At 43.2% G+C, this 11,040-nt stretch overlaps 1 pseudogene; it reads right to left on the reverse strand.

Moving 5' to 3' along the window:
• Window positions 1–10,082: 10,082 nt before the first annotated feature.
• On the reverse strand, window positions 10,083–10,757 carry LOC133048745 (interferon omega-1-like; annotated as a pseudogene).
• Window positions 10,758–11,040: the final 283 nt, after the last annotated feature.

Consider the following 11,040-nt stretch of genomic DNA (forward strand, 5'->3'; position numbering starts at 1 on the left):
GGGGAAGATGAGGCTGCTGCTGGGCTGATGGAGACGGCGTCTGCTGAACCTTGAGATAGGTTCTCTGATGCCATGCTTTCTAAACAAGACCATTAAATAGGGAACACAGTAGTTTTCATTTTCTAATCATTCTATACACTTTTACTTCTTTTTTTGGTTTTCTGTTATGTATTCTAAATACAGTCAAAGTAAATTTCTTCCTTCTCGACTGTTAATTTTGCCTTTTCCTAGTGACTTCAGAAGTGCCCATCCAAATTAATATTATTCAATCAAATTGGAAGGGTCTTTGTCTTAAGTCTGTATTGATGGACATGTGTAATTACACACGTCATTGCCCTTTATCTCTCATTCATAAGTGTTGCTGTCCTCTCATCCATGAACACATTGTTGGCTGCTCTTAGGCTCCGTTTTTCTCTCTTAGTTTCCATAGGAAGCCAGGCTCTGTCAGCCCTATTTGTTTGTTTCCTTATTTGTAAGGGATTTACGAGATCACTCTGGCAGTAAAGCTCTTGGAAACAAAGGATGAGTTTTCCTTAGTGTTTGATTTAGAGAAGAAGCTGATTATTATCAGTTTTGAACCCCTTCCACATTTCTCTTCCTTCTGGAACACATTCCTGCAGATCCCTGCCCTTCAGGGAACCACGAGGGCAGGTCTATTAGAGACATCACCCTTTCTTTCCACCATTTTCTTATTGGACACCTGTGGTCCTCCACAGACTGGGCCAATACACCCACCAGAATCCTAGTTCTTCTCAGGGAACATGGGTGAGGAGATTCTAATTCCAAGATAATTGTATTTCCCCAGCAGCCCCTCACTCACAAGGGAGAGATCACACAGAGTCACAGCCTGTCCTCTGGAGTGAGTGAGTCCCTTCCTCACCTGCTGGACTCCCTCCCTGAGGACAGGCCCACCACATCCTGTGGACAAGAATCTCCTTTCTGTGGAGGGCTTGTTTACTTATTGGGAAGATAGTCTTCCTGAAACCCCACCCGGTCCCCTGGAGTGGTTGTGTGAAGGACTCTAGTTCTCGGTGGTGACCTCTTCTTCTCCTGACCCATTTGGCAGGTGTCCAAATTGTCAGCACTGCTCAGAAGCTGAGAGCAAAACTGTGTTTGCGCAAGTTGGTGGAGGAGTTTCCAACTGCAATTATTTTACTTTTTCATAGGTGAATAATACTTACTTTGCCCAATATAGGTTTTATTATTCAACCCTTTTACTTAAACTCTTCAACACTTGTTCTGCTCAGAGCTACTGAGCTGGAGGAAGGAGATTCAGTGATGGTGTTGTCCCTCATTGGAAGCTTATGTCACAGAATCTAATGAGTTTCAGTCATTTATTCGGGCAGTTGATTCTACTGGGCATCTCTGTTCCTCTATTTCTGTCTCTTCTGAGATTGCAAGGCAGTGAGACCCAGGTTACTAGATTAGGACAAACAGCCTTCTTTCCTTTACCAGAGCATAATTTTTCATTTAAACTGTTTATATACACTTAGTGACTTATTGGACCATGTTGGTATTCCTCTTCTGCTCTGGTTCTATTTCATGATGAGACAAGAACAATAAAGGGAAGTAAAGAAAGCCAGAGCGGCTGCATCTCTATCACTTTCAAGGCATTAGATTTTTTTGTTTCTGTTTGCAATTTTCCTAGAAAATAAGATTGCATAGTTGTTTTGTGGACAACAAGAAAACAAGGGTAAGTCTCAACGTCGTGAAGAATGAAAGTGGTTTTACCCTGGTGTCATGAGGTATTCTGAGTTAGCAAACTGCAGTGAGGCATGCCTGGGCAGTAGGATGTGGCAGAGGGGGAGGATGAGGCCAATATGAACAACAGAAAGCCTGGGACAGGGCTGCTTCTTACAGAAGCTCAATGAAGGCCAAGTCCTGAGTCAGTTGACTGCCTTCAGCTTTGGAAGACCAGCTAGCTGATTTTCCTTTCCTTTAATCCACATGTGATCAGCATAAGGGGAGATGGAAGAGAGACGGGCAATCAGAACCCCAGTTTCTAGAACACAAACCCTTTCTGGCAGGGTTGAGGAGACCAGCCTTGCCTAGCATCTGTGTAGTTGATAAATCCACTTGGGCAATGAGAAGATGCTTTGAAAAAACTAGAATGATAGAAAATGAAATGATTCCAAAAGATCCTAATCTTAATCTGGTTAACAGTAAAATTATGGTATTAAAAGTAAGAGCTGCATTTTATTGATTGCTAACCCTAATGATTTCTTTAATATTCCAGTTTGTGATATGATCACATTCATGGGTTGGGTTTCTGCAGCTTTTTGAAGAATGTTAAAAATATTTATGTGCTTATTTGACTGGGCTAGGTCTTAGTTGAAGCATGCTGGATATTGCATCTTCTTTGCTTCATGCAGGATCTTTACTTGGGCCATGGGAAGACTTGCCTGCCTCATGCAGGATCTACTTCCCTGAACAGAGATCCAACTCAGGCTCCGTGCTTTCGGAGCATGGAATCCTGACCACTGGACCATCAGGGAAATCTTAAGGGGTAGGGTTTCAATATATGAATTTGGGGAACACACACACATTCAGTCCGTATCATAGTAATAAGATAGCAAGGTATTGTGTTTATGGTAAGGATTCATTAGGCTATGTTTCCTTCTTGGTATTTATTTGTGGAGAAAGAACACATTGCCTGATGCTACCCTCACTTTTTATGGCACGTCCACCCTGAATTGTTTACTAATTAAATGTTTTCATGTTGTACTGTGAACCTAATTACCAAGGATCTACCAGGCTTCCCTGGTGGCTCAGATGGTAAAGAATCCGCCTGCAATGCAGGAGACCAAGGTTCAATCCCTGAGTTGGGAAGATCCCCTGGAGAAGGAAATGGTAACCCACTCCAGGATTCTTGCTTGGAGAATTCCTTGGGCACAGGAGCCTGACAGGTACAGTTTATGGGGTCACAAAGAGTCATACTCAACTGAGCAACTAACACTTTTGCCAGACAAATTCCACAGACTCTCAGTGTTCATCAAAAATGACAGTGACAACAACGACAAATTCCTTAGGCTCTGTAAGGGACTCACTTAGTCCTTCCAACATAGTTGAAACTGAGTTAATATTCTCCTTTCCAAGAGCCCCCTGCTAAGACTTTATTTGAATAAAATAATCTAAGAGTGAATTTGCAACTCCAGGTTTCAAAACCTAATATGTCAGATTCCAAACTCCCTATCCACAGCATAAACACCTGAGCAAACTGCATGTACTGAACTCTCACTTATTTCCCTATTTTACTTCTAACACAAGATGTTCCTTTTTGTTTCATACCTTGATGTTACAAATCTCTTATTTCCATCATTTAACGCCTCCCTCCAAATTCTAGATAAGCTGAGCGATTTACAAAGTATCCTGATTATTTTTTATAAGAAGCAAAATGAAATTATCAAGTGGTAGTTATTACTGAGAGTCTAACTGTGCTTCACATAATTAATAATTCTAATAATTATGAAATGATCATAGTTAACTGTCCAAGATGACTCATAGATTGTTAAGTGATCCTCACCATAAAATTGAGATACATGACGGACAAGGTCCTTGAGAGTTATGACCCCTGCGCGAGATTTGGATTACAAACATTTCGGTGAATCCAGTGTAGAAAACCCCAAGCTGACGGTACTTGTGGATATAGGTAAAGCATACTTAATGCTACCAAATTACATGAATGAGGGAAACTACTGGAAGAATACAAGACGACGCATGCTAACGGGTGAAATGTGAGGGATGGAGCAGAGCATCCCCATGGCCATCAGCAGGGAATCCAGGGGTCCAGAGAGTCAGCACTTGCACTGGGCCTCAGGGAAACAGCTCAGGTCCTGCCCTGAGCTAAGCCGCCCTCCAAGCTCCTTTCGCTGCGCCCCAACGGCCGGGAGGGGGCGCCCGATCTCTCAGGAACTGACAGACCGGCGCCGCAAACCCAGCTGGACCCGCCTCCAGGTACGGAGCGGCCAACTCGGGCGGCGGATCCACGGGGAGAACTCGGGGGTCGCCCTCGGAGGGAGCCGCCGGAGCCCAGGGAGCGCCTGGGGCCGCGCGAGCAGAGAGGAAAGTTCTTTTTCGGGCCCGACTGCCCAGGGCAGCTTTGCCGCTGCTTCTGTCAGAGCCTTTGATGTCTGCACCTGCCCTTGTATCCACCCTCCCCTTCCTGGGAGGAGATTTTACCCAGAGCGATTTACAGCGGTGCCTGTTTATGCTGTGATTGATGGCTGGAAATCCAATGGCACCCCATCCAGTACTCTTGCCTGGAAAATCCCATGGACAGAGGAGCCTGGTAGGCTGCAGTCCACGGGATCGCGAAGAGTCGGACACGACTGAAGCGACTTAGCAGTAGCAGCAGCAGATGGCTGAAAATCAGAGCATGTTGTGGTATGTTTTCAGATTCAGGGCTGTTTCTGGGGAAAAGGACTAATTCAGGGACAATGGGAAAGGCATCTACAATCCGGACAGAAATCTACTAGATATTGGGATCCTCCAGTGGGAAGGAAGACTGGGGACAAGACTGAGACTTAAAGGAGCTCCCAGGGTTGAGAAAATTATTTCATTCAATAGTAATATAAAAGGTAAATTTCTCTTGTAATATTAATTGTTTGAAAAATCTTTTAAAATAGGTAAGTCTTAAACTCACATCAAGTTGAAATATTTTCCTTATGCCCCAACAGTACTTTTATGTTCCTGGCTTTAATGGAAGCAAAATCAGCAGTAATGGTTTCAAAACTGCTACTTTGTATATATCTCTCTTCACTGATGGAATGCCATATTTGATAAATTATGACCCAGTAACTATCTTAAATAACCAATCTCAACTTAACCAATCTCAATGTGCTTTTCCATCTCATGTCTTTTAACCAAGCATCATCTATTAAACAGTCATTTTTTATGTAGTCAGTTTTTCATTGGAGAGGTGCATTACCTTTTCAAAATGTCAAATCATATGGATAAGTTGCTTAAAAAGCTGCAATCAAAATGCTTTTGATTTCAGCATCATGTGTGCTCAGTAGGTATCAACTGTGAAATAGACAGTTGGGTATATGATTCCAGCATGCATCTTCGGAAGGCATCACCATCAAGACTGATTTCTAAAGCCCTGAAAACTAGAGCAGCTCATGACGTAGCTCATGAGTTTGAAAAGAAAACATTTCTGGGCCCTGAACACAGCAAAACCACAAGTGTCTTTGTCACAAATGAAACTCGGACTGGATACCAGCCAGATGGCAGGAGGGCAGTGTGAGTGTGGAGCCTGGGATCCAGTGGAGGACCTTGAAATCTGTGTGTCTTCTAGCTGGAGATCATGGAGTTTGAACAAAAATGAATAATGAACTTGTTTCCATGGGTAAAGTGACAAGGAAGAGCAATGGGTACATTGTGTATGAATCCGAAATTCATAGAAGAAACCTGCATTTCCAGTGGATATGATGGGGAAAGGTTGTCACCTATTCTAGCATACTGGTCTTAAAACTAAAGTCTCAACTCCACAGCTCTTCTTCTCAGCTCTACTCTGTGATGCTGGGGCTCCAGTTCCTTCCAGTACATTTCTCCTTTGGCTGCAGATTGTTTTTCTTTCAGAGTTCTCCCGAACCAATTCCAAGAGGTGGACTAGAAGGCTGGAGTATGACGGATGACAACCACCATCCATTAGGAACAGGAAAACTAATGGTTGCTGCTAGATGCTCTGTGTTACCAGTCAGATTGGCAAAAACTAAAAAGGATGATAAGATCCTATTTTGGTCAATGTGTGAGCACATATAAGGACTTAAATGGTCTTGAGTATAGGTTAATGTAGCCATTGTTATTGTGAACAATTGGCAATATGCATGTGCGTGGTTTACGTATTTTGACCAATAAAACTGACTTCATGGACACTTGTTCAGAGAAAGACACTCACTTGCATTATAAGACAGCTGCATATACTTGTAGCAATCTCTCCTCTAAAAGCACTAATTTCTGAGAAAGACTGACTCTCGGGGGTGACACTGCCAGCAGTTAGGGACTGAAGTTTTTATGGAAAACAGGTAGGATCAAACCCAGGACAGCCCAGGCCTGGAGAGCAGAACCTCACACTTCATGGCCCTTGCTCCTTTCGTCCTGACTCTGCTTTGCTGCTGAAAGTCTGAAGCCCAACAGAGTAGAGAAGGTAATTGTAGAAGTTTCTTAAAGGAGTAGTAGAGTAGTACTCATACTAAAGAAGCAAGAAACATTATTAATGAGTAATATGTGTGATATTCTGCATTTATATCAGATCTCTATGATTTCCCTATTATTCATTTTTATAGTAGATCAAAGCATTTTCTACTAATCCTTCTTTCTCAAAGAATTTCTATGACTTCCTAAGAATACTTCTAGAAGTCTGAAGCACAGAAATTGGAACTGTCTTCAGCACTGAGCACAGGAGAGTTCACACACTGAATATACTGTGAAACTAGCACCCAAGTTAAATATTTTTACCGAAGACCTAGCATCTTTCTAGTGTTGCCTTTCTGTCACTGCCTCAGGCCAGCTGTCCTGTCTCCTCCCTGTGGGCAGCTACTCTGGACTCTCACTGTCCTGATTATTTCTGCCAGGCATATTTTATGCCTCTTGTAATATGGACTCATTGATCCAAACAGTAGTCCTATGAAAAACTGCTGTAATTTTCCCCGTATTAGAGAAGAAGATCAAGACAGCATGCATGCCTGGGCACATGCTAAGTTGGTTCAGTCCTGTCTGATTTGTGACCCACGGACTGTAGCTCACGAGGCTCCTCTGTTCATGGGATTTTCAAGAAAGAATACTGGAGTGGGTTGCCATGTCCTTCTCCTTAGTGTTTGTGATATTTTTCAGGGTCACCCTGCTGGGAAATAGCAGAGCTGCAATTCAAAGGTTTTGAAACTTGGAGAACTCTCCCTTCACTTGTGCTGTCTTCCAGTGATTTCCACTGAGAGAACATTTGAAGCTAGACCATCACAGAACACAGGTCCTGTGTTGGAGGCAGTGAAGATATTGCGTAAGAGAGTGGATTGTTCAGTAAAGCAGGGCTGAGGAGGAGGTGGGAGGAAGAGTAACAGGGGTCAGGATCAGCCACTCGGCACCTCATGTTGGCAACTTCCCTGGAGGAAGTGAGTCCTCTCCCACTACTGACACCAACCGTTCTTTGCTGACTGGGTATAAACTAGCTATACTTGTGACTTCAGGACTAATCATTTACCACAGTTTCAGAGACTCCTTTCTACCTGTTTGTTTGTTTGTTTGTTTTTTGCAGGGGGGTTGGTTGAGGGGTGGCTGCACTCCACAGCTTGCAGAATCTTAGTTCCCTGGACAGATAATCCTGGTACCTGAGCTTCTTACACTGGAAGCATGGAGTCCTAACCACTGGACTGCCAGGGAATTCCACCTTTTGACAATCATTTCCTGAAAAGTGTTAGGACTCTTCTGTAGTATAAATGGACAAATGCTATTCCATGATACGTTTATGTAGACAAAATAAGTATGTCTTCATAATGAAAAAGGCAATGTTTTCCAAGGCAAAGCATTCAATATCATGGTAATCCAAGTCTATATACCCCGACAAGTAATGCTGAAGAAGCTGAAGTTGAATGGTTCTATGAAGACCTACAAGTTCATCTAGAACTAACACCCAAAAAAGATGTTCTTTTCATTATAGAGGACTGGAATGCAAAAGTAGGAAGTCAAGAAACACCTGGAGTAACAGGCAAATTTGGCCTTGGAGTACAGAATGAAGCAGGGCAAAGGCTGATAGAGTTCTGCCAAAAGAACGCACTGGCCATCGCAAACACCCTCTTCCAACAACACAAGAGAAGTCTCTACATATGGACATCACCAGATGGTCAACACCAAAATCAGATTGATTATATTCTATGCAGCCAAAGATGGAGAAGCTTTTAAGCAGTCAACAAAAACAAGACTGGGAGCTGACTGTGGCTCAGATCATGAACTCCTTATTGCCAAATTCAGACTTAAATTGAACAAAGTGGGGAAAGCCACTAGACCAATCACGTATGACCTAAATCAAATCCCTTATGACCATACAGTGGAAGTGAGAAATAGATTTAAGGGACTAGATCTGATAGAGAGCCTGATGAACTACGGACGGATGTTCGTGACATTGTACAGGAGACAGGAATCAAGAACATACCCAAGCGAAAGAAATACAAAAAAGCAAAATGGCTGTCTGAGGAGGCCTTACAAATAGCTGTGAAAAGAAGAGAAGTGAAAAGCAAAGGAGAAAAGGAAAGATATACTCATTTGAATGCAGAGTTCCAAAGAATAGCAAGGAGAGATAAGAAGCCTTCCTCAACGATCAGTGCAAAGAAATAGAGGAAAACAATAGACCAGGAAAGACTAGAGATCTCTTCAAGAAAATTAGAGCTACCAAGGGAACATTTTATGCAAAGATGGGCTCAATAAGGGACTGAAATGGTATGGACCTAACAGAAGCAGAAGATATTAAGAAGGGGTGGCAAGAATACACAGAAGAACTGTACAAAAAAGATCTTCATGACCCAGAGAATCATGATGGTGTGATCACTCACACTCAGCTAGAGCCAGACATCCTGCAATGTGAAGTCAAGTGGGCCTTAGGAAGCATCACGAGAAAGCTAGTGGAGGTGATGGAATTCCAGTTGAGCTATTTCAAATCCTGAAAGATGATGCTGTGAAAGTGCTGCACTCAATATGTCAGCAAATTTGGAAAACTCAGCAGTGGCCACAGGACTGGAAAAGTTCAGTTTTCATTCCAATCCCAAAGAAAGGCAATGCCAAAAAATGCTCAAACTACCGCACAATTGCACTCATCTCACATGCTTGTAAATGATGCTCAAAAATCTCCAAGCCAGGCTTCAGCAATATGTGAACCATGAACTTCCAAATGTTCAAACTGGTTTTAGAAAAGGCACAGGAACCAGATATCAAATTGCCAACATCCGCTGGACCATCGAAAAAGCAACAGTGTTCCAGAAAAACACCTATTTCTGCTTTATTGACTATGCCAAAGCCTTTGACTGTGTGCAGCACAATAAACTGTGGAAAATTCTTCAAGAGATGGGCATACCAGACAACCTGACCTGCCTCTTCAGAAACCTGTATGCAGGTCAGGAAGCAACAGTTAGAATTGGACATGGAAGAACAGACTGGTTCCAAACAGGGAAAGGAGTACATCGAGGCTGTATATTGTCACCCTGCTTATTTAACTTATATGCAGAGTACATCATGAGAAATGCTGGGCTGGAGGAAGCACAAGCTGGAATCAAGATTGCTGGGAGAAATATCAATAACCTCAGATATGCAGATGACACCACCCTTATGGCACAAAGTGAAGAGGAACTAAAGAACCTCTTGATGAATGGATGGTTTTGAACTATGGTGTTGGAGAAGACTCTTGAGAGTCCTTTGGACTGAAAGGAGGTCCAAGCAGTCCATCCTAAAGGAGATCAGTCCTGGGTGTTCATTGGAAGGACTGAGGCTGAAACTGAAACTGCAATACTTTGGCCACCTGATGCGAAGAGCTGACACATTTCCAAAGACCCTGATGCTGGGAAAGATTGAGGGCAGGAGGAGAACGGTGCGACAGAGGATGAGATGGTTGGATGGCATCACCAACTCAATGGACATGGATTTCGGTGGACTCCGGCAGTTGGTGATGGACTGAGAGGCCTGGCATGCTGCGGTTCATGGGTTCACAAGAGTTGCACATGACTAAGTGACTGAATCGAACTGAACTGAATGAAATAACAAATTTACTTTCATAAGAATTTAATAAGTAAAACAACTTACAAGATTAAGTAAATGAACATATTTTCCAAACTTTATTACAATGCAGACAGACTTTTTATATGAAAATATAAATATGATGAGATAAAAGAAAATAAATACATAAATAAACATAAATAACATCAGAGCAGTCATCCATTATGCACTGATCCCTGTGCAGTTGAATACATTTTATATCTACTTGCTTATTGCTACAGAGAAAGTACTGCTGATTGAATTCAGGAAACATTGTGGCTAAAGCAGAAATCCGAGTCTTCTGAAATGAACACAGGTGAGTATACGAGGGTTATGTGGCATCTTAGTCAGTGAGAGTCATGTGAAGGTGAGTTCTGGTCTCCATCCATCATTCTTAACCTTTCTTGCAAGTTGGTTGATGAAGACAAGGCTCTCATGATTTCCAGTCTGACGATTTCCCAGGCACAGTCGCTGTATCCCTTCTCTCGCAGGTAGACATGGATGCCCTGGAAGTACCTCCTCACGGCCAGCGTGGGGCCCGTCCTTCCCAGGGCAGAGTCTTCCTCTCCCATCACCTGCCCCAGGCAGGCATCCAGGTCGTCCAGCTGCTGAAGGAGTCCAGTGCGGAGCTGCTCCAGGAGGGTGGTGTCCCAGGCAGCAGAGGAGCGCTCTGTGTGGAAAAGGTTGAAGCTCTGCTGGAGCATCTCGTGGAGCACAGAGATGGCCTGGGCCTCCTGCAGCTGGCCACCCTCCACCATCTCTTGGGGGAAGCGAAGTCTTTTCTGTCCTGCAGACAGAAGCGAGGGGAGAGCCTCCTCATTTGGCCCAGGAGCCTCAGGGTCTTTCTGCCAGCCAGACGTGGTTCTGAGACAGGTCACAGCCCAGGGATCCTCTGGGCCGTAGCTGACCAGCACCAGGGCCATCAGTGGAGAGAGCACGAATGCCTTGGGAAAGATGAAGCTGCTGCTGGGCTGGCGGAGACAGCGTCTGGTGGAATCTTGAGGTAGGTTCTCTGATGTCATGCTTTCTAAGCAAGGCCATTAAATAGGGAACATGGTAATTTTCATTTTCTATTTGTTTCTATATAGTTTTACTTCCTTCTTTGATTTTCGTTTATGTATTCACAATATGTTAAAAGAAAATGTCATCAATTTAAAGTATTAATTTTACCTATTTCCCAATAACTTCAAATGGATCCATCCAATTGGATATTTGTTAATCAAATTAGAAAGATTTTATTATTCAACACTTTTACTTAAACTGTTCAACACTTTTCTCCTCAGAGTTTCTGAGCTGGAGGAAGGA

The sequence above is a fragment of the Dama dama genome, chromosome 29 (genome assembly GCF_033118175.1).
Source record: "Dama dama isolate Ldn47 chromosome 29, ASM3311817v1, whole genome shotgun sequence".
Classification (NCBI taxonomy): domain Eukaryota; kingdom Metazoa; phylum Chordata; class Mammalia; order Artiodactyla; family Cervidae; genus Dama; species Dama dama.